Source organism: Amblyomma maculatum, chromosome 4 (genome assembly GCF_055883805.1).
Source record: "Amblyomma maculatum isolate TAMU_Amacu chromosome 4, ASM5588380v1, whole genome shotgun sequence".
In the NCBI taxonomy this organism is placed as follows: domain Eukaryota; kingdom Metazoa; phylum Arthropoda; class Arachnida; order Ixodida; family Ixodidae; genus Amblyomma; species Amblyomma maculatum.
In genome coordinates, this window is record NC_139347.1 from 82,510,065 (window position 1) to 82,532,697 (window position 22,633).

A 22,633-nucleotide genomic window follows, 5' to 3' on the forward strand; every position below is an offset into this window, starting at 1 on the left:
ACACAACGAGACACAGCGCCTAGAAAAAAGCCTGCGGGATGAGTTTCAAACGATAACAAACGCGATACAGACTCAGATTGAGGCAATTTTTATAGAGTTGCACAAAAGCATCCAACACCAGAACGATGAGCCAAAACGACGTAAGCCCGCAGAGGCGCAATAAGAATCAGATCAATATGTCTACAATGGAACTGCAGAAGTTTCACGCAGACTGGACCTACCCTAAGGGAACAAGTTAGAAAATTGAAGCCTCTGGTCATCCTTTTGCAAGAAACAAGAGGACCTTGCACTATTCGGGGTTACCGTACATTTCAGCAGCCTACCATACTTCACCAGAACAGAGGAAACCAACATGCACAGGGTCAAGCTGCTCTCCTTGTCAGAAACGAATGCACAGCAACCGAATTACAAATTCCTGATCTAAGTAATGAGTTCAGAGAAGTAATCGCTGTTAAAATGTGTCCTCCTGGGCAGCGGCCCATGGTGGCAGTCTCCGTGTATTATAGGCCTCTGACTGGCAGTCATAATACCGACTCATACGGGTGGCTCGCCAAAGTCCTGGCCCTGTCAGGAAGCCTCCCCATCCTGGTGGGAGGAGACTTCAATGCTAAGCACCCGACTTGGGGCTACGCCACAGCTGACCCAAGGGGACGCATGCTGCACGACACTGTAGAAATGTCTGGTCTGTACATATACAACACCCCGGACACACCAACGCGCATAGGACTACACGCCCGACAACGAGATACGACACCAGACCTGACGTTGGCCACACCAGGATTCATCAGGCAATGGGAAGTCGAACAGACAACATGGGGAAGCGACCACTTACCAATTTTGATCACCCTTAACCGAAAAAAGATTCGTGAAAAAAGGCAAACGGTTACCATCGACTGGGAAAAGTTTCGGACAGCCACTGGCGGCAACTTCATGGACTTCGCGCAATTCAGTGCCATGGTTGCGGAAGCACGGCCATGGTCCCGAGACACAATAATATGTGACGACACTACCACACACATGGATAGGCACCTTGCCAACTTGTGGCGAAAGGTCAATATCCTTACGCAACAATACAGATATAAAGGAAAGCGCCACAGGGATCTCATGAGCCTTAAGTGCCAATATCGACTCATCAAGGAGTACCAACAACAGCTCGAAACAGATTCATGGCACAGCACTTGTGCGACGCTCGGACGCAAACCCGGCCTTAAAAAGCTGTGGGGAATTCTACGAAGCCTGCTGGGAAAAAAGAAAAGCACACCACCACTGGCAGAGCTGTTCCTGCGCGAGAACCCAGCTGCACTCGAGGAAAAGGTGATCCACACGTTCTTCCCGCATGCTTCTGAGATACCCACGCCACCATTGCCGGCGATCACGATTGACAACACAGTGATGGAACTTGAAAAACCATTTACATTTGGCGAACTATTGGCAGCATTAGTCCACGGCAAACCGAAATCGGCTCCAGGACACGACGGAGTAACATGGCAGGAGCTCAGAAATCTTAGCGACGAAGCCCAAGATCAGCTCTTAACTATCATAAACGATTCATGGGAATCAGGAGTGGTGCCAGATGCACTAAAGCTATCATTGATATATCCCATACCGAAATCAGGGAAGGACCACACAAAACCAGAGAACCTACGGCCAATAGCTCTCACATCCACTATCTGCAAATTGATTGAGCGAATGATAGCCGCAAGAATACAGCATTATATCGAATACGTACAGCCTGGGTTGCATCCAGCCCAGGCTGAATTCCGTCCGAATATGGGCACGCATGATTGCCTTTGGCTGCTCCGCAGGGTAATCAACCGCAGGTCTCGCAAACAGACACCAGATTACATCCTCGCGGTTGATATGCGCAAAGCATTCGACAATGTAAACCAACAGGTAATCCTACAAGAATTAGCAAAAAGATATCCCAGCCAAAAAGCATACAACTGGATATGCAGCTTCCTTCAAAGTAGACATATTAGGCTTCATGGCAAAGCTTCGGGATGGAGCCCCAGAACCTATTACTTGGATAGGGGCGTGCCCCAGGGCTCTATCCTCGGGCCTTTGCTTTTTAACTTGGCCATGACCCGCGTAGCAGAAGCGCTCGAGCGAGACACTTCGGCCCGCTTCACCATCTACGCAGATGATGTCACCATATGGACAGAGGCAGTGGATTACCCAAATGAAGAAGTCATGCAGACGGAGCTCCAAGCAGCAATCTTCAGCCTCACTGACAGCTTGGAAGCATTGGGGCTACAGCTCTCACCTGAAAAGACACAACTCGCATAGACAACTTGCATAGACGGCAAGAATTCTACAAACGCCAAAAAGCAGATTACACTGCATCTTGGACAACACAACATCACGTCTGCAAATGGGCAGACAAAAATCTTGGGGGCACAGATTTCTAGTTGCAACAGTCCTCGTAAATGGATTCGTACATTGCAACGTAACTGGACCCCGATGTTGCATATGATTCGCCGGATTTCAAACAAATACGGTGGAGCCCGGCAAAAATCGTGCCAAACACTGTCTAGAGCGGTTGCTGTAGGCAGGATTTTGTACGGGGCACCTGTCTATGAGTTTTCTAATCGCGACGTTAAAGACATCGAAAAGCTACACAGGGCCACTCTTCGCACCATTACTGGGCTTCCTAAGCACACGAGAAATGAAGAGCTGCCTAAAATGGTCAGCATACCACCCATACAAGACATTATAAGAGAAGCAAAAATAAGAATGCGATCCCGACTGGAAAACACGACCCAAGGGCAGCAGATCATGGCATGGGACAACCGAATCAACATTGCTCCGAGGCCTCTGGGGACAGACACTTCACCCCCGTGGGAGGCGCCGGTAATCGCACTAAGGCCACAACGACCTATTAGTAGGCGGAATGGGGTAGCTAGGCAACTTTTAGCACAGAGAACTGCCCTCACAAGACCACTCAATACAATAGACATCTACACTGACGCTGCAATTAGAAATGAAAGGGTGAGTGTGGCATGGGTGTGTGTGCCAGCGCCTCAGCACAACGGACAGCACACGTGCCACCTACCTGGAGGAACAATTTTACACTCCGAGTTGCTTGCCATATGGGGAGCCATAAATACCATTACGACCGCTGCAGCCAGAAAAGATAACTTCAATGGTTATCGAATTTTAACCAAATCATATGCAGCGATTGCAGAGCTGACGGCACCAACTACAGACGACGCAGTGGCCAAGGACATCAGAAAGAGGCAGAAGGGAATGCGGGAAGTTGGAATAGAAATTCAAATTATATGGACACCGGGACATACTGGCACGGACGGGGGAAACGCAGCCGCGCAAGCGGCCGCCGCGCAAGTGGGTGGGCTTGCTGAAACGTACAATGCCCCACACCCCAACTCCATGCCTACACCGACAGACTTAAATCCTTACCAAACAATGTTCACTAAAGGCTCCTCTGGCAGATCGATGATGCACTATGTACGCACAAAAATAAAACACGACAGTAAGCTTAGATTACATGAAGCGACACCAACGCCGGTGTTTGAGGACACGAAAGGGCTCACTCGACCACAAGAGATATTTCTCAACAAAGTAATAACAAACACTGCTTACACACCGCACATACTTGACAAGTGGTTTCTCCGAAGACACGAAACACTCAAACACAACATATGCACGCACTGTCAGGAACAGTGTACAGCAGACCTAGAACATCTTATATGGCAATGTCCATCGTTTTCACAAGGAAGAAACAAAATTACGCATATTCCACACGACGACATGCCCACATTAGCAGGTCAGGTTATATCAAGCGCCGAAATACAACACTCCATTGCTACATACGGCAGTGAGAGCGGCCTGCTTCGAGTAGTGTGAGAGAGGTCGACTCACAGCGCGAAGATCGGCCGCATGGCAAGCAACAAGCAACAGCTTGAAGAACCGTTAAGACGAAGAAGTTACACTCCCATCCCTCTTAACTCCCCAAGAACCCAAACAGCGGCCGAGAGCCATCCCTTCCTTTCAATAAAGGCTTCATTCATTCATTCATTTGCATTCACGATTAATAAAGGAGAGGAAAACAGAGGTGTCTTATAACCTTTCAACGCAAGCCTGACAGTCCTGCATCCGAAAAAGCAGGACGAAAGCCTTTCGAGCTCTTTCTCTGCCCTCTTTCAATCCTTTCTATACGCTGTCGTTCAGGTGTCCACCAAGGGTGAGTCAGTAACTGAGCCTTTCCTTTCTTCATAGCCTCCTCCTCCTCGTAGCGGTGCCTTGAGCAGGAAGAGTCGATGCCTGGTGGGGAGCCAGCCCCGGAGTGCCGAGGAAATAAACAGCCCAGTGCTCGATAGAAGTAAAGGTCAAAGTCGACAGTACCAGAGGGATGGGGAAAACCGTCGGTCGCCCCGTGCGTGCATCCCGGAGATAACAGCAAGGAGAAACAGGGAGTGCGGCAGCGGTTTTATATCGAGAGGTAGAAGCCGAAAGCAAAATATAAATAAAGAGGATGGCGCAGGCCTTTCCACTGCATCCTATTAATTCGTTGGTAGAGGGGAAGGAGCTAATGAACGGCGAGGGGAGCGGGGAAGATGCGGTGCGAATGAGAGATAAGAGAAAGGCTGAGATAAGAAAATGGCCGTGAAGTGTACGTGATGGCCATGGAGGAAAACAAGGAGTGGAATCGGAGGCAACTAGAGCTCGAGAACAGGGGGAAGTTAGGAAGACGTGTGGCGGGGGCATTAATGACTGCGCCTGCAGCAACCCTAAGGTAGCCACGTTGACCATCGCTACGGGTTGGTCTGATTGGGTTGAGCCGCATCCTGACACGCTCCAGAGAAGCAACCTTCGCTCGTCGCCGGCGTACTCTTCCCTTCAACCTGCAGTGCGCCACGGCGCGTCAAGACACACAAAGGCGCCGGCTGTAACGGGAGAAAGAAACAGCCTCGCTCGGAAACACTGCTTTTCCTGTCGTTGCCACGCGTCAGCAGCAGCAGAATCAGAAGCAGTAGGCTCAATGTCAAACACTGCTCTCTTATGGCATAGCAAGCAAAACAGCCAGTATTTTACGAAAAAAAGAAAGCAGCTAGATTTTTCTAACCGAAAGAGTCAAGATCTAAATGCCAGATCCCTGTGTACAGGTGAAAAGCGGTGAGAGGAAAAAAACGGTGGGTGTTAATTAATTTCTCTAGGAAACAGTTGATGCGGGCTACAAACAGACTGTGACGATCTTATAATCTATACTGAGCGGCTTAAAATTGGAAGGGATCCCTGATAAACCTGTTCTAGTTCGAAATCTCGAGAAGTTGCAGTTTCAGCTGGATATGTGGCGCCATCTCTGAGCCACCTAGTCAAAAGAGGATATTTAACCCAAGCTCTTAAACCTGGCTGCCAAATCAGGATGCTGATGAGGCATATATGAATGTAATGAAAGATAGACCTATTTGATCTCGACTTAAATACGCTGCTTGTAGGCATGCCCCTGCATGCTAATTAGTATGTGTGGAGAATAGAAGAATGAAATTCAGCATTAGTATTTAAGCATACATAAAAGTTCCTATAAGCTAACGAGGATCCCCAAGGGCAGACATTAAAGCTAGCTTGTGATACCTTTGAAGGCGGGGCATAAGTATCCCTCGCTATATTTCAAAATGTTTTCGTGATCGGGTGTAGGTGAGCGATAAGTACTGAAAGATATCTATAGTAGCTGCACAGCATCCATAGTTCTGCATAAAGAAAATGATAAAATCTCCCTAAAGAAAGGTGGTAGCAAGGAGACATGATCTACTATTCACAGCTTGCTTAGAAGAAGTGTCCAGAGACTTGGAATTTTAGCAATTAGAGATAAAGGTTGATGGAGAATACCTCAGAAATCTGCGAATCGCTGATCATATTGCCTGGTAAGGTAACTCAGGGGATGAACAGCAAACCATGATCGCTGACTTGGGCAGGAAAAGCAGAAAAATAGGCCTAAAAATCAATGTGCAGAAGACTAAGGTAATGTTCAGCAGCCTCTGAAAGGAACAGCTGTTTAAATATTTACCCAAGCACTGGGAGTGGTAATCGAATATGTCTGGTTAGGAAACGTAGTAACCGCAGATCCCGTTCATGAAAGGGAAATAACTAGGTGGTAATCGAATATGTCTGGTTAGGAAACGTAGTAACCGCAGATCCCGTTCATGAAAGGGAAATAACTAGGATAATAAGATTGGAATGGAGCGTATTTGGCAAGTACTCAAAATTTATGACTAGCAGCCTCAAAAAGAAACTTTATAACAGTTACATCTTACCTGTACCCACCTATGGGGTTGAAACGTGGAGGCTAACGAAAAGGGTTCTACTTGGGTTGAGGACAACACAGAGAGCTGTGGAACTGAAAATGGCAGATGCAACGTTGACAGATAGCAATCGTGCAGAGTGGGTCAGATAATTAACTCGATTTCATGAAATTCTAGCGGAAATCAAATAGAAGAATTGGGCAGGGCATGTAGTAAGAATAGAGGATAACCAATAGAGAAAAGTGGTAACAAATTGGATACAAAAGGAAGGAAAGCGTATTAGGAGGAGGCGGAAGTTAGTTGGGCGGATCAGGTTAAAAAGTTCACAGGGGTCAAGTGGATGCAGCTAGCACAGGACCGGATTAATTGGAGAAATACGGGACAGTCCTTCGCCCTGCAGTGGGTGCAACTCGGATGATAACAATGACGACGACGACGACGACGATGATGATGATGATTATGATTATATTATTATTATTATTATTATTATTATTATTATTATTATTATTATTATTATTATTATTATTATTATTATTATTATTATTATTATTATTATTATTATTATTATTATTATTATTATTATTATTATTATTATTATTATTATTATTATTGTCACGCTAATGACGACGATGAGGGATGGTGATGGTGAGACAGAAGAAGAAGACGAAGCGTTGGTGCCTGGGGCTAGTAGGCTTCACCTTATCCCACTGCCATATCACTGTAAATAAACACCCCTTTGCTATTTCATCGTAACAACTTGGTGGAAGGTGCTCCGTTCGATCCCCAAGTACGGCGCAGCAAGAACCACTGGAGTTTCGACGTAGTCGCCGCCTTGCTGGACTGCCACCGCTTCCAAACATCATGGACCACAGCGATTCTAACCGCGCCGGCCGCGACGCTGCAAGCCAGGCTGGTGACAGGCCTGCCCCCTCCAGCTCTATTCCCTGCCAGCCTTACCGGGAACCACGACCGTTTGCAGGAGAGGAAGGTGAGGACGTTGAGAAGTGGCTGCTTCATTATGAACGAGTTAGTCGGTACAACCGGTGGGACCCTATCACCATGCTCACAAATGTCGTCTTCTTTCTAACTCACACGGCGATGACATGGTTCGAGAATAACGAGGACAATTTGACAACTTGGGAACGGTTTGCCACCGAGATCAAACAGCGTTTTGGTGACTCTGTACCGAGCAAAAAACGGGCTGAGCAGACCCTTGCCCAAAGAGCTCAGTTGCCGGATGAAACTTGTACCACTTATACAGAAGAGATCCTCCGATTGTGCAGATGTGTCAATTCCAACATGCCCGAAGAAGACAGAGTCGGCCACATTTTGAAGGGTATCGCGGCTGACGTGTACAACTTTTTAATTGCCAAAGACAGCCTTGAAACCGTCTCCGATGTCATTAAACACATCCGCGCTTTTCAAGCTCTGAAAACGCGTCGTATTGTGCCAAAATTTGGGCGGCTGGCCAACGTGCCTACCGTGGCCAGCCTTGATGACCACGCCCAACTAGATCTTCCGTCGACGATCCGGCAAATCGTGCGGGAAGAACTCCTGCGGCTCAACCCACTTCCCCTGCACGAATCTGCTGAGGTCTCTGTCCAGAGGGTATCTAGACGGCCGGCTTCACCACCACAAGCGATTACCGTTCAGCCTTTCCCACAAGCTCCTGAAGTTGCAGCTTCCATTGACTATCCTCCTATGCATTTCGCCAACCGGAATGCGTCGGTGCCTGACGCCCCAAGGTATGACGTCGCCTCAAGTGCCCATAGATCTTCCATTCGATCTACCAGGATTCCTGAGCAGTATGACCATTCAGACAGAACTACGACGCACCCAGCTGTTCCCTGCTCTTATTCGCAACAGCATTTTCTACCTTCTCCGCCGATATGCTACCGCTGCGGCATCGAAGGTCACATCGCCAGATACTGCCGCAGTAGGTTCCCACCTCGCTATAACCGTCCGGCGCTTCCAACAGTACCCAACAATCGGCAATACAATCCCGTTTTTCAACAATCAAATACTGAGCGTGGGTATTACCGCAACATCCATAACCAGAATATCCGCGACCACTCCCCTGCATCTGATAGAAGTGTTACTCCACCACCCGCCTTCCGTGCGCGTCGTTCTCCATCACCACGACGGCGCCCCATGTCGCCTCAGCATCCTCAGCAGGAAAACTAACCAGCGCGACCAATGGGGGTGAGGCCGCTGGAAATGTGCTGTGTGCCAACATCCCTCCAACTATAATGCTCAAAAACAAAATTCGTGTGTTTATTGATGGTGTGTATACATTAGCTTTGGTGGATACGGGTGCGACTGTGTCTGTGATGAGTAATCAGTTTAGGCGCTTGTTGGGACGCAAAGTGATGTTTGAATATGACCGTGCTTCAACGTTTTGTGGTGTGAGTGGAGAGGCGTTGCGGCCACTGGGTGTGTGTAGTGCGCAAGTGTCTGTGGGTGGTGCAATTTTTCAAGCCGAATTCGTAGTCTTACCCCACTCTACGCATGACATCATTTTAGGAATGGACTTCTTGAAGTTTTGTGGCGCTACCGTGGACTGCCGAAGTCAAGAGGTTCATTTTGATGGCTCGCATCTGCCGACACTTTTTGAAAGTGGCCCTGATGAAGAAACAGTTTTTAGTATTACCGAAGACACAGTAGTTCCACCCTTGTCTGCCATGTTCGTCCCCGTGTCCGTTCCACTTCTTGAGAAGGTTTCATTCCAGGCCATGGTGCACCCAGTTCACTCAGCATGCCTGAAGAAAAATGTAATTATCCCTCACTGTATGATATCCGTGCATCATGGTAGTGCCTCGTTATGGACCATCAACCCATCGTCCGAGCCCGCAGTTTTACCAACGGGATTGAAGCTTGCCTCCTGTGGACCCGATGCGCCCCACGTCGTTGCTTTGGTCACAGATGCTACGAGTGTCACCGCACCTTTGCCTGCTGATGAAACTTCAATCTCCCGCATGATCAGCGCCGATCTCAGCTCACCTCAACGCCGTACTCTTGTGGATATTCTTCTACCTTTTTCGCCTATGTTTGACTTTTCTGAAACAGATGGACCAACCTCTCGCCCTGCACATCGGACCCATCATAGCATCGACACTGGTTCGGCTCGTCCCATTCGTCAAAAGCCATATCGCGTGTCCCCATCTGAGCGCAAAGTCATTCATGAGCAAGTGGAGGACATGCTACAGAAAAAGGTGATACAGGAGTCATCTAGCCCCTGGGCTGCCCCTGTTATTCTTGTACGCAAGAAAGACGGTTCGTGGCGATTCTGCGTCGATTATCGGCGTTTAAATTCTGTTACGAAAAAGGACGTCTATCCTCTTCCTCGCATAGACGATGCCCTCGACTGCCTCTCTGGTGCGTCCTATTTTTCTTGTCTTGATCTCAGATCTGGCTACTGGCAAATTCCAATGGACCCTGCGGATAAGAAAAAAACAGCCTTCGTAACGCCAGATGGCCTTTATGAGTTTAATGTTATGCCATTCGGGCTGTGTAATGCGCCAGCTACATTCGAACGCTTTATGGACACAGTTTTGCGCGGCTTAAAATGGGACATTTGTCTTTGCTATCTGGACGATGTCGTGATATTTGGGAAATCCTTCCAAGAACACAATGACCGTCTAGTACGTGTCTTGAATTGCCTGCACAACGCCGCCCTAATTCTGAACTCCAAAAAGTGCCGCTTTGGAGAGCGCCAAGCGCTGGTGCTAGGACACCTTGTCAATGGTGATGGTGTAATGCCGGATCCCCAGAAAACTGCCGCTGTTGAGTCTTTTAAACCCCCGCAGACAGTGAAGGAGTTGCGCAGTTTTCTAGGGTTGTGCTCGTATTTTAGACGCTTTATACATCGCTTTGCTGACGTTGCTTACCCATTGACGTGCCTTCTCCACAAAAACTCTACTTTTAACTGGACACCAGACTGCGACGCGTCATTCCGTCAACTGAAGTTTCTTTTAATATCGAAACCCATCTTACGTCACTTCGATCCTACTGCAATGACAGAAGTACACACGGACGCTAGTGGAATCGGTCTTGGTGCAGTCCTTGTCCAACGGCACAATGAACGAGAGCATGTTATCGCGTACGCAAGTCGTACCCTGAGCAAGCCGGAGCGAAACTACACAGTCACCGAACAGGAATGCCTAGCTGTAGTTTTCGCTGTGCAGCGTTTCCGTTCATATTTGTACGGACGTTCGTTTACTATCGTAACTGACCATCATTCACTCTGTTGGTTGCGGAACCTTCGAGACCCATGTGGTCGCCTCGCACGCTGGGCCCTCCGGTTACAGGAATATGACTTTGCCGTGGTTTACAAAAGCGGGAGGCGTCATGCAGACGCAGATTGTCTTTCTAGGATGCCAATGGCCACGACTGGACCTGAAAGCGACGATTTCGACAATTATATATCGACCCTCGAGCCAGCGTTCCCCGACACGAATGTTTTCAAAACGGAACAGCAAAATGATACCAGTCTGCAGCCTCTCTTTGCCCAAGCCAACGTACCTACAAGCCGTTTTTGTGTGCATGATGGCCTCCTATGGAAAAAGAGTTATTCGCCTGTCGGCCAGCGATACCTACTCGTAGTTCCCAAGACGTTGTGCACGGACGTATTGCGTGTTATGCATGATAATCCAACTTCTGGGCATTTGGGATCGGTTAGAACACTCCACCGTGCTCAAGAAAGATTTTACTGGCCCAGAATGCGCTCGACGGTTGAACAATACGTTGCCAGTTGCAAGCAATGTCAACGCCACAAACGTCCAACTGCAACTCCGTCTGGCTTGCTGCACCCTGTGAAGACCCCGACAGCACCGTTTGATCAAGTAGGCATTGACCTCGTAGGTCCGTTTCCGAAGTCCGTGGATGGAAATCGCTGGATTGTAATCTGCGTGGACTATCTCACACGTTACTGTGAAACCTCCGCTCTTCCATCTGCTACGGCGCATCAGGTGTCGCTTTTCTTGCTGCACTCAGTCATCTTACGACACGGGCCGCCACGAATTGTCATCACTGACCGGGGCCGACAATTCACTGCTGATGTTGTTGAAGAGCTCATGCGTTTATGCGCCGTAACTTTCCGACACTCGACGCCATACCATCCCCAGACAAATGGCTTGACTGAGCGCGTCAACAGAACGCTTATCAACATGCTAGCCATGTATGTGGACGCAGGGCATAAGAACTGGGACACCATACTGCCCTTCATCACGTGTGCGTTTAATACCGCCACGCATGAGACGACTGGGTACAGTCCATTTTTTCTGCTTTATGCCAGACCGCCACGCTACTCTCTGGATACTATCCTGCCCTTCACAAACCGTGAAGACCCCTGCCTGGCTGAGACCCTCTGTCTCGCCGAAGAAGCTCGGAGAATCGCCCGATTACGGTCTGGTGCTTCACAAGAACGTTCCAAAGTGCGATACGATGCCAGTCACCGGCAGGTCACGTACTCTGTAGGTGATTTAGTCTGGCTATGGCGTCCAATTCGGCGCCGTGGCCTACATCAAAAACTCTTGGCCCATTATGACGGCCCATATGTGGTTATCAAACGCCTTAGTGATTTAACTTATGGAATAGCCCGCCTGACAGCATCGGGTCGCCGGTCTGCCAAAACCGAACTGTGTCATGTTGCCCGCTTGAAGCCGTGTCAGCCTCGCACGACTCACGAACACGCCCAGAGGGCTTCGTCTGAGTAGGGGGGAAATGTCACGCTAATGACGACGATGAGGGATGGTGATGGTGAGACAGAAGAAGAAGACGAAGCGTTGGTGCCTGGGGCTAGTAGGCTTCACCTTATCCCACTGCCATATCACTGTAAATAAACACCCCTTTGCTATTTCATCGTAACATTATTATTATTATTATTATTATTATTATTATTATTATTATTATTATTATTATTATTATTATTATTATTATTATTATTATTATTATTATTATTATTATTATTATTATTATTATTATTATTATTATTATTATTATTATTATTATTATTATTATTATTATTATTATTATTATTAAACTTGGCTCAGCTAGTGGTTAAGACGTCCGGCTACTGAGTCCCAGTGCCTTGGTTCGATCCAGACTAGTTCAAATTCGTGACGATGGCTTGTTTTCCTTTACTCTTTTTAGTGCTAGAGCAACGGCACAAAAAAAAGAAAAAAAAAAGAAAAACACAAGTACGATTCAACAAGATTCTTAGTAGGTGGTGGCGAGTGTATGAGTGCCTTGGCCCTAATATTGCCAGAGAACGGGACTGAGAATAAGGAAGGAGCCTTAATGTCTCGGTGAACTGTTCCTTCGAATAGCATTGTATAGAAGAATGGGGAAGGTTGAGTTGCAGTTCCACGGCTCACGCATAGTGTTCGTACGAGTATTTTTGCCTTCGTTGCGGCTGCATAATCAGACAGATGTGCACCGATAAGTAAGTGGCCTCAACGGGTTGAGAGTGCTTCCCTTCGTGAATGTAGTGAAATGAAATGAATTATATTTCAGCAGAATCGAGGTACACGTGCTTGAGAAATTTCTGTTAATGTATCTGCTGAGGTTCACGAGGCAAAATGCGTCTATATGGCGCCTGCCGTGGCCTCGTGACCTTCACGCACGCTGTGTGGCGAAAATCAGTGTCAGTACTTGCTGAAGGAAAATTTTGTAGATCACAGAGAATATTATATCGCATTCAATCTTCGAACAGCCAGCATGGCACAGTCTCTAACAACTCAAAACAAAAGAAAGAAATAAACATAAGTAATAAAAGCAAAAACAGAGCGTTGACAAGAAAGAGCCAACCACAACAAAACAGTGTCACACATTCTTTAGTGGCGTCGCAGGTAACATCAGGTAGCAAACGTTATCAAGGTGTGACTGCAATGGAACCGCGAATGGGTGAGTCCTGATTCTAATTTAACATTGCAGGTTTTTTTTCTTTCAGGTCTCGATGTGCTGTCACGACATAGCTTGAAGAACACATCTGATATTAATCTGCAGCCTTTAGCAGTAGTGCTTCTTTCACTTGTTCTTTAAGAGTGAAGACATAAATTTTTTGCATTACCGCACCAGCTTCCCAAAAAATCAACATCTTAAACCTTGCACCTCAACACCGTGCCTGCAATTGTGAATGCTGTTTGCTGAAAATAACTTCGCGACTACCGTCCTTTCTCGGCTTTCTTTCACCGCACAGCGAAAACTGATTTCTTGATAAACGAGAAGTAGGAAACGCAGGTCCGGACCACTGCAGTGCAATAGCTAGAACAAGGATGCGGTGTAGTGTATTTGACAATCACTCCCTGGTCATGAATATCAACTTACGTATACTATATAAGGTGCGGGAAGCCATTTTCCTGACAGCAATGTGTAAAGCCAACCCAGCAAGTTTTCATATGCGCATTTTTCCCTTTCTATTTTCCAAGCCATATTATAAAAATTCCGGTTCAAACTATCAGTAAATGCACTTACTTTCAGTGTGGACGGCCTTGAATTCTGCAATACTTGATGCCCCTTAAAAATAGGAATAAAAATGTTGATTAGGTATTTTACCTAATAATTGTCCAATCGTTATGATGTATGAAGCCCATGATCTCCGCCATACTGCAAAATTTGCCGGCACAGAATGCATCGAGATATTTCTCCTCTTCCTTAAAAGACAAATTTGTAAGCTGCAGAAAAGGTCACCAGTATGCTCAGAAAAGTGGCAATTTTTCAATTGGCCCGGCAAAACCACATTATTTGGGCGTTTTCCGGAATGTCTTCGCTACAGTACTTTTAGATGACATTCATAACGAAACGCCTGCAACGCAATGCCAGACCACTGGTATAGAAAGCGAACGTTGCAAAACTGGCGCTGCTCCTACTTTTCTTTCTTTTCCCTCCTTTGGCATCTTAGAACATGACGACTCCCCCGCAGAAGATCCTGCAGGAGCATTCAAGACGATGTTAAGAACGTCAATATAAATTACGGCCCTGTCGCGAACTATTCTCCGCATGTTATTAATCGTACTCGTGAAAGCCGCCCCTTTCCGCCTACTCCGGCTCATTTTACTTTCATTTTTATTTTCCTCTGGGCTCTGCCAGCGCCACAACCACTACCGACTACTCCTCTTTCAGCCTTTCGGGCTTGTGTTCAACCTTCGTGACCTAATTTTTCTTTTCCCGAAACCTAGAGACGATTTTTCTCCCACGCTGCTCATTTTCTGGTCGCTATCATGGAAAACTCCAGCATGCAAACCTTTTTCTTAATTTTTGGCATTCCTTCACTGCTCATAAGCGCAACTTTTTTCTTCCTTTTAATCCCTCTTTTTTTTATATTTGCTACAGTGATGCCCAATGACGTTCTAGCAGAGACAAATTGTATCATTAATCTTGATCCCGGAAGTGTTTGGCGCTCGATGATGCATAGTGGTGTGTGTTGACCCTAACACGCACGGTAGGCACAAAGTAGCGATGCTGAAGTTTTATTAATATTTTGCCTATTCCAATCTATATTTATTGTATACAAGTTGTGGCTCGCTAAGCACCAACTGCGCGCGTTACTAGTAATCTACACTGCTAATGAAATGCAGTCAGTTACAAAGAAAAAGAAAGGAGATAATGTCAATGTTTAATAATGCAATAGGAAGATAGTGATGTTGAGAGCATATGGCTAGATCTTTTTTTTTATATTTTCTTGCTTACATTGAAACATTTTCTGAAAAAAAGAAAGGGAACAAGAACAAGTACACAACTGATTCCTTGTAAAAGTAGTCCATGGAATCATTCCAGTCAAGATACCGCATGCTAGTCTTAATCCGACATCAATATTTTGTAACCGCACAGGCAACGAACATGTTCTGATATTATCTGCTTGATGGATTGTCAGATACGACTATAACTATGACGGTCTGTCTACGGTAAATGTAGTATAAACAATTGTTTTTTTACTGAGATTTGGATGCACGATCTCAGAGAAGATTTAATGTAGATCCCATTCTCTATCATCTATCTGATCGCAGCGATACGGTCAAAAAGATCCCTGCTGCATTTCTGTTGAACGTTCCCAATGCGAGTTATTGATCAATTCGCTCTCGCCCTACCATCTGATCTGCTGGCCGTCCTGGTTAGCTCACTTGGTACAGCAGCTGCCCCAGTAAGGAAGTGGCCCCGGTTCGAACCTCGCACCAGGACTAATTTCTATTAAGTGCGAAGTTTCTAAAGAAAGCTTCATCGAATTCTTTTGTAGCCGTATGACTGCGCTCGGGTGAATGCTAACGAGTAATCCCTCTCTTATTATTTTTGTGTAGAAACCCCAGATAGTCATAACTGCACTAAACTGACGCTCTCAGCAGCCTAAAATTTCTGGCCCTCCTGAGCTCTACGCAACTTAATATGATGAACTTGAGGACTGCAAAACAGTTGCAGAGAAAGGCAATTTATATAAACGTAAGATTGTCCTAAATGCTTAAATCTGCATGGTGGAATGTTTTGCAAACATTATGTTATTTTCTTATGAGCAGCGTTATATGTCATCTATTTAGATGACTCCCAGCTGCGGCTCAGTGGATTCGGTGCTAGGCTGATAAGAAAATTCTGGTTTCGATGCCAGCTTCGATAGCGGTATTTTGATGGAAACGAAATAGAGAACCAGCCGCATGATATGCGACGTCAACGCACGTTAAAGGAAGCCAGGCATCTTCATAGCCTGACAGTTTCGTGACTTTAAAACTTTACAATTCACATTTCTATTTAAATTATTAGGAATTCACTCATACATCGCGTAAAATTTTTAACGCTAAGAAAACTGTTACTTCGATTTTTTAAAGCCCCTGGCTGCGTCTTCATCCCCCTCCCCATTCCTTACAAAAGCGCATCTTAAAGACACAGCTTTATCTTTTACGAAAACACCAGCGCTTCGATACGGTACCTGCCACTAAAACTTAATTAGGTTTTAATTCGTGCTGCGTGGACCACGCCTTTCAAGCCTTCCAAAACTAATTACCGACGCGGCAACTTAATTACAACTCCACGGCTTGAAGTCGGTGGGTGCCTCCGCATCTCGCTTACTTTTTCGATATGTCCCTTGCTTCTGCCCGTTTGAAATTCGTTTGTTTTTTGTTAAAACTGAAGTTCGGAAGTTGACACTTTTAATCGTACTCTGCGACTCCTTAAACCGAGTAACGAATATTCACCAGAGTGAAAGCGGGATAAAAACTAGAAAGCCCTTCCACTTAGTTTTCACCATCTTTGCCTCATTTTTACTAAGTTAAGCACAGTCCAACCTTCGAATGAGAGCACGTCAGGGTTGCTGCTTTAAGAAATGGTCTTTTCCCTTTCAATACGTCAGCTTCTTGAAGAAACGCAGAGCGCGGTCGCAGCGCCTCTCAAACGAGACCGCGGCTCCACGTCTGCAGCTCTCAGCACATCTAAGAGGTGAATGAGAAAGAAAAAAATCACCCATAATACATAACGAAAAATAGAACAATGGACACGACGTCAAGTCGGCACTTAGCTTTTTGAGTTTGCAGGTCACCGATGCGATGATAAAAGCCTGTCGTGCCGTGAAACCCAAGATTGGAGGCCATGCCCGAGAAACAAAAGAGGTGCGCTGGCTGTGCGGCCATAGCGCCAAGTAAAAAGCGAGTCCTCTATTTTCGCTTGCTTGCCTTTCGCCGCGTTGTACGACCGCACTTTTTGCCTTTTTTGTGTTATTTGTTATCTTTAGTATAACGTAAGTTCTCCTTCTTGGGGTTAAACTTCGCAACTTTTGGTACTGTAGCTACCTGTGAGAGTGCGCAATTTATCATTTCGCCCCCCTGCCCCCCCCCCCCCCCCCTGCTTTCTAGAACACAATAGCGTGCCAGAAAGGGAAATTTAGAGCAACCAGTGAATGGCTTGTAAACCAAAAGACAAGTTAGACACAAAATGCGCTTCTTCCAAACATGTCGGCCCGCTCCTGTCCATATTGTATAGTTTATGTGACATCGCGATCATTGCGTTTGCGATGCCAAAACGAGCACATAGAAAGGTTTTTTCGGACAAAGAGAATCATTTATTGGTGCCCTGCATTTTAGGTTTCTGCTAAAGACGCTATTGGTAAAAATAGGTTGTTCCGTGCTGGAAAGCTATGCAGCACAGCCAGATGACGTCATGGCACGATGATGAGATATGCTTTTATTGGCCAGCAGGCTTGGCGAGAGTGCTCCGGCCCGCGCCCCGGTCCGCTTCGTCTTCTTCACATTCGTAAGACTATAAACTTAAACAGCTAGCTGTAAAAAAGCAATAGGGCGAGAACCAATGGCTATTTTATAAATCGGCTTCCTTGTCACGTGCATAAACATAATTTGACGCGGTGCATCGTTCCAGCGTCGAGTCACTGTCCGAGAAGATGAAACTACTGGCATGCCCTTAAATATCTTCAATGAACGTGAAAAAGTATTTGCGGCCAACATTCTTCAGAGAAGCGCCTGACTGTTGTATGCATAGAGGCAATTTAGGCAGCTAAAACGTTATTCTCTAGAATAATTAGCATACTCAAAGCATACGATAAGTACATTTTAATGCGCCACTTGTGAAGTCTGGATATTTCAAAACAAAAAAAATTGCTGAGGGACGAAAGAGAGGTGAATGGCTATGGAATGAGCATATTGTTCTTAGCAGCCGCAGAAGAGTTCTCTATTTAGATAATTGAGATAAGTCGCCGCAAAACGTCAATTCTAATTTTTCACCTACGCGTGCCCCCTTAGCGAACATTACTGCTATCCCCGAACTTGACGCTGGTGAAGCATGCATTACGGATATCTCGTTTCCCAGACCTGCATGCCGTGGGAGGGGAGCAACCTCATTTTAGATAAAAATAAAAGTGCAATCAATCAATCAATCTCGTAAAGCGTCTATTTTAAGTTTGTCACTCATGTCTGAATAAAATCGAGGGTTCATTCTTTTTTCGTCGGTTAAGAGCTACTGTTTTCTATTTCCTGCGCTAATGACTCTCTGTTGGCGCACACTTATTTTTTTGTTTTTTGGACTTTTAGTATTTCACTTCCGTGACAGTGTTCTTAGCACATGGATGGCTACTTCATTTGCCTGTTACTTGACTTATCGATCTTACGAAAGTAAAGACCGAACGCAAAGTATTTTACTGCGCACTTTAGCAAGCCTGATAGGCAGAGAAGTTTGACGATCAATCAGCATCTGTCTGCCCGGTCTTTCGTTTCACTTTTTTTTGCGCCATTCTACGCCCTAAACTTTCGCTTCCTTTTCTAGCATCAACTTTTCTTCGCGTCCTTTTTTTTTTTCACAATTTATATCAAGATTCAAACTAGTGTAATTTGAAAGCATGCGAACGTTTTCTGTAAAGTTCACGAACCAAGCCTTTACTGCTGACAAAGAGATGTGAAGCAAACTTATTGTCTTGGCAGCTGTCAATTATGTTGCAGCTTATGGCAAAAAATGGCCATGCCGATGGAAAAAAAAATATTTTCTAAATTCTTGAGACAATATCCAGAGGCTTCCTGAATGGTGCATAGATTCAGAACATCATGTAGAACACATAGCGTCCTCTTTGACGGCATCGCGGCTCAGTAGCGGAAGGGCCTCCAAAAGCTAGAGGCAGCCCCCCATGAAATAGATCCTTCGTTTAGAATTCGTGCTGAGTACATAAAATGAAGGCAACAGATCACTACAGCCATCCGTATGTAAGGCTGAAATTATTGTCAGAACGTATCATACTGCGCCACAGTCACAAATATTTGTAGCCTTAGCAAAACAATATGTCAATCATCAATCAATTTATTCTCAGTTTTCTTTACAAGGAAAGTGAGGGTGGCAAGAAAAAAAGCCTTTTTACGCCCGCTTGACAAGCCTCGCCACCTCTACAAAGAGGCAGTATCGTAGCAACTGAAAGGGCGAGAATAATGTACTACACTTGTAACACAAGAAAGATGTAGCAGGTAATACACACTCATTCACACAGTCAAAATTATCTGGATAAATCTGATATTTAGGGGAGAAAAAGGAGAAAAAAGAAACACGGTGTTTTCATAACCTCACAATTCTATACACATTTGCACATATATACAATTTAATCAAAGAATGTATTCCGAATAGCAGCGCAAGACATACTCTGCAACCGATCATAAAATGGTGTGTTCAAGTATTTGCGGAGTGTATATTTTAGTGGGGAAAGATCGTAATCTGTTTTGCATCGCGGAAATGAGTAGGTAGTGGTTTTTCGTACCGTATACGGTGTTTGACGTCGTGTGTGTTCCACTATGTTAGGAAAGAGTGTGTTGTTATCGGCTATTGTTTTTTTATAGAAGGATGCAAACCTGCAGTCGAACATTTTGTTTATCGGTATTATTTTGTATTGCAGGTAGTTTGGACTTGTCGGTGTGTCATGCGGAGTGCTATTTTCTGCAAAATTCGGAGCTTCTAGATGTTACATGCTTTAGTTATTTTCCCCAAACAAGGAAGCAATACGATGGGTACGAATAAAAGAACGCATACTAAAGGTGCAGCTTTGTTTTGGCGGGAGGAATATGCTCATTTCGTGCAATAACGCCGACGTGTTTAGAAAGAGTTGTGCAAACTTTGCATACGTGGGCAACCCAGGGCATAGTGGCGGTAAACACGATACCAAGTGAGGTAAATGTTTCTAAGTACTCAATAAGAGCGTCAGCTATAATATTACTCACTATATGCCGCTATGAGCATTGGCCTAACATTATCGTCTTATTATCGCCGAGTCAACCTGTTCATAGATTCCGGGCAACATCACAGAACTTGAAGAAATTCAACTACTCAAATTTTTCTGTGATTGGTCCCATCACATATCATCAACTTGCGCAACAATTTTGCAAGACAACAAAAAAAAAAAAAAAAAAAAAAAACAGAACGATTACGATACTCCCTACCGCTAAATCTGAGCGCAGCTATTTAAGCGTTTTTCTGGTAATATAATTGCATGTGCAATTACAGAGCACTCTTTATTAAAGAGAAATCCTTGCTAGGCTATGTCCGCAAGGTCATGAGTTCAAAACGTGCGTACAGAACGTGTCAGCGGCCATTATGTCGTTCTTATAAGAGTTAGAACCAAACGAATGGCTGTAATCGATAGAGAATTGTGTGAAGATGCTGGAGAAAAATTATGTCGATAGGATGATTAGTTAATTATTTGAGACAAAAATGTAATATAAAACTAATCGGACCTCATAAGACGAATGTCGACGTCCAAGAGATGTGACGTCATGCCAACCGGAAGTGGATGTGCTTCTGACTTACTGAGCCAAATAAAAGTGCAATAGTGATAAATAGTTTGTAATTAGTGTCAATTAATCAAATAAATATATATTTAGGGTGTAAAAGAACAAAAAAATTCGAGAGCTCTGTAGGATCTGCACTGGAAAAATGCGTAAGCCTGGGCGTTACTGCGTTGTCCGCGATGCGTATTGCCATTCCTCGAAAACTCCAGCAACGGAAGTGCCGCGTGCGTCACTAAAAATTATAACACAGCAAAAAGCAAGTCATTAAAGCCATATGTGTTGTTAAGTATACAATTCAGCACATGAACTAAAATGCATATGCAATCAAGTACTTTGCTAAATTAAAATAGCTTGCAAATCCGCTGATGATTGTGCTCGACAAGGTGTATCATGTGCGGCACCAACACTGAGGCTTTTGCATTTATCCGCTGCATATTCTGCAGTGATCCCAAAATTTTAATTTTTCTCACTGGCCAAAGAGAGTTTCTGAGAAAACCTCGGTTACACGGGCAACTGCAGCAACGGCGACGCCGCTCAACCGCCGAACGGCACTTAAAAAGGCGCTCCAAAACATCCAACTTGCCCGGATAAATGCTGACTACTTTGCCACAGTGGTGTGGGGAATGACACACTAACACCTTAGCCTGTGCAAAAATGGCAACGATCACATCCCCCTGGATGTTTTCTCTAGGCTACCGAATATATAATAAAAGACCAGGTTGTGCGACGCAGACAATTCTGCGAGCCTCTTACTTTGTTTCCGGCATCAAGTTCTATCGATTTCTACTTGTGCGCCTCGCTCCCACCTATACACCCGCACTGCAAAAATGCAACAAATTACATAAACGCCGCTTAAATATATAGTTTATTTTTGCGCTTTTATTCGGGAGAAATTAAAAATACGTGCGCCTCCCAACCCATCGGCAGTATTCTGCATAAACTGCGCTCCCGAAGGCTTCTTGAAAAAGGAGTGTTAATCTGAATAAGTACTTTCTGAAAATGCATCAGTCTTCTTTCGCTCTGGATGAGCAAAACCGAAAAAGGGAAAGAAAGGAAGATATTTGCTCTTGGTCATACTTGCATTAATGAACAGCAGCAGAAGCACACGTCAATAAAAACGTGAATCACAATAGGGCTAATTAGTGGTTTGACGACTAGCGTCGAGTTTTTCAGCGTCGCTGCGTGTCTCGAAACTATTTTGTATGTCATTTGCCGCGCCCAAGCAGGCACACTTGCAGACACGCACGCAAACAGCAATTTAGCTGTTTCTCGCGCCTAACAATCCCGTGTTGCGCGGGATGCAAGTTTTACTTACCCAAGTTTCAATGGTTCCGACTTTTGAAACTAGTCGACCTGAATGTACTTTATTACCTTGAACTCAAATTTTACGGTTGGCAATATCGCATGTCTACCAACAATTCAAATGCAGGAGTTGAGCAGGCTAAATAGCGACTATACTTTTTGGAGGGATATGTAACCTATAGTAGAGTGAAGTAGACTGCAGTAAAATTAGAGTGAAGTTCCACTCTTTGTTCAAAAGCCGGCGTGGTATCTGACTCCAGTCGAAGAAAAGATTGCGGGAAACACGCCTTCAGATTTCTATAACAGCGTTCATTGGAGAAAGAAAAAAAGCTTTCATGTTCTAGTGACCGGGATTATAAAGCATGAGAAATGTGATATAGGGATGGAATCGAGGTGTCATTACTTTCGTAAAGTAGCACCACGACACGGGAAGCCTCCCGATCTCTGTACCAAAGCTCACATTCTAAGTCTCCAAGACTCTGGGGACTTTCTGGCAACGCTCTTCGAGGAGGAGACGGCAGTCTCCAGGGCGAAAACCTCCCTGTCAAGGCTAATTGTTGCCGAGCGAAGCTATCGATCGGGTATCTCACCAAGGACAGGACAGGCCGCCTGTTCTAGAATCAGGCGCAAAAAGATTGCTGGCCTAAGGACAGTTATCCTGCGGTTTCGCCATCAGTTTCGACATCTTTCATATTAATTTGTATGTTCCAAGTTCTAGTTCTTTACCTTCAGACATAAGTGTTTGAGAGCTGTTTATAGGAGTTAGTATCTGACAACCAAGTTGAGGAGAACAATGTTTTGCATATGTAAGCTACACTGTTC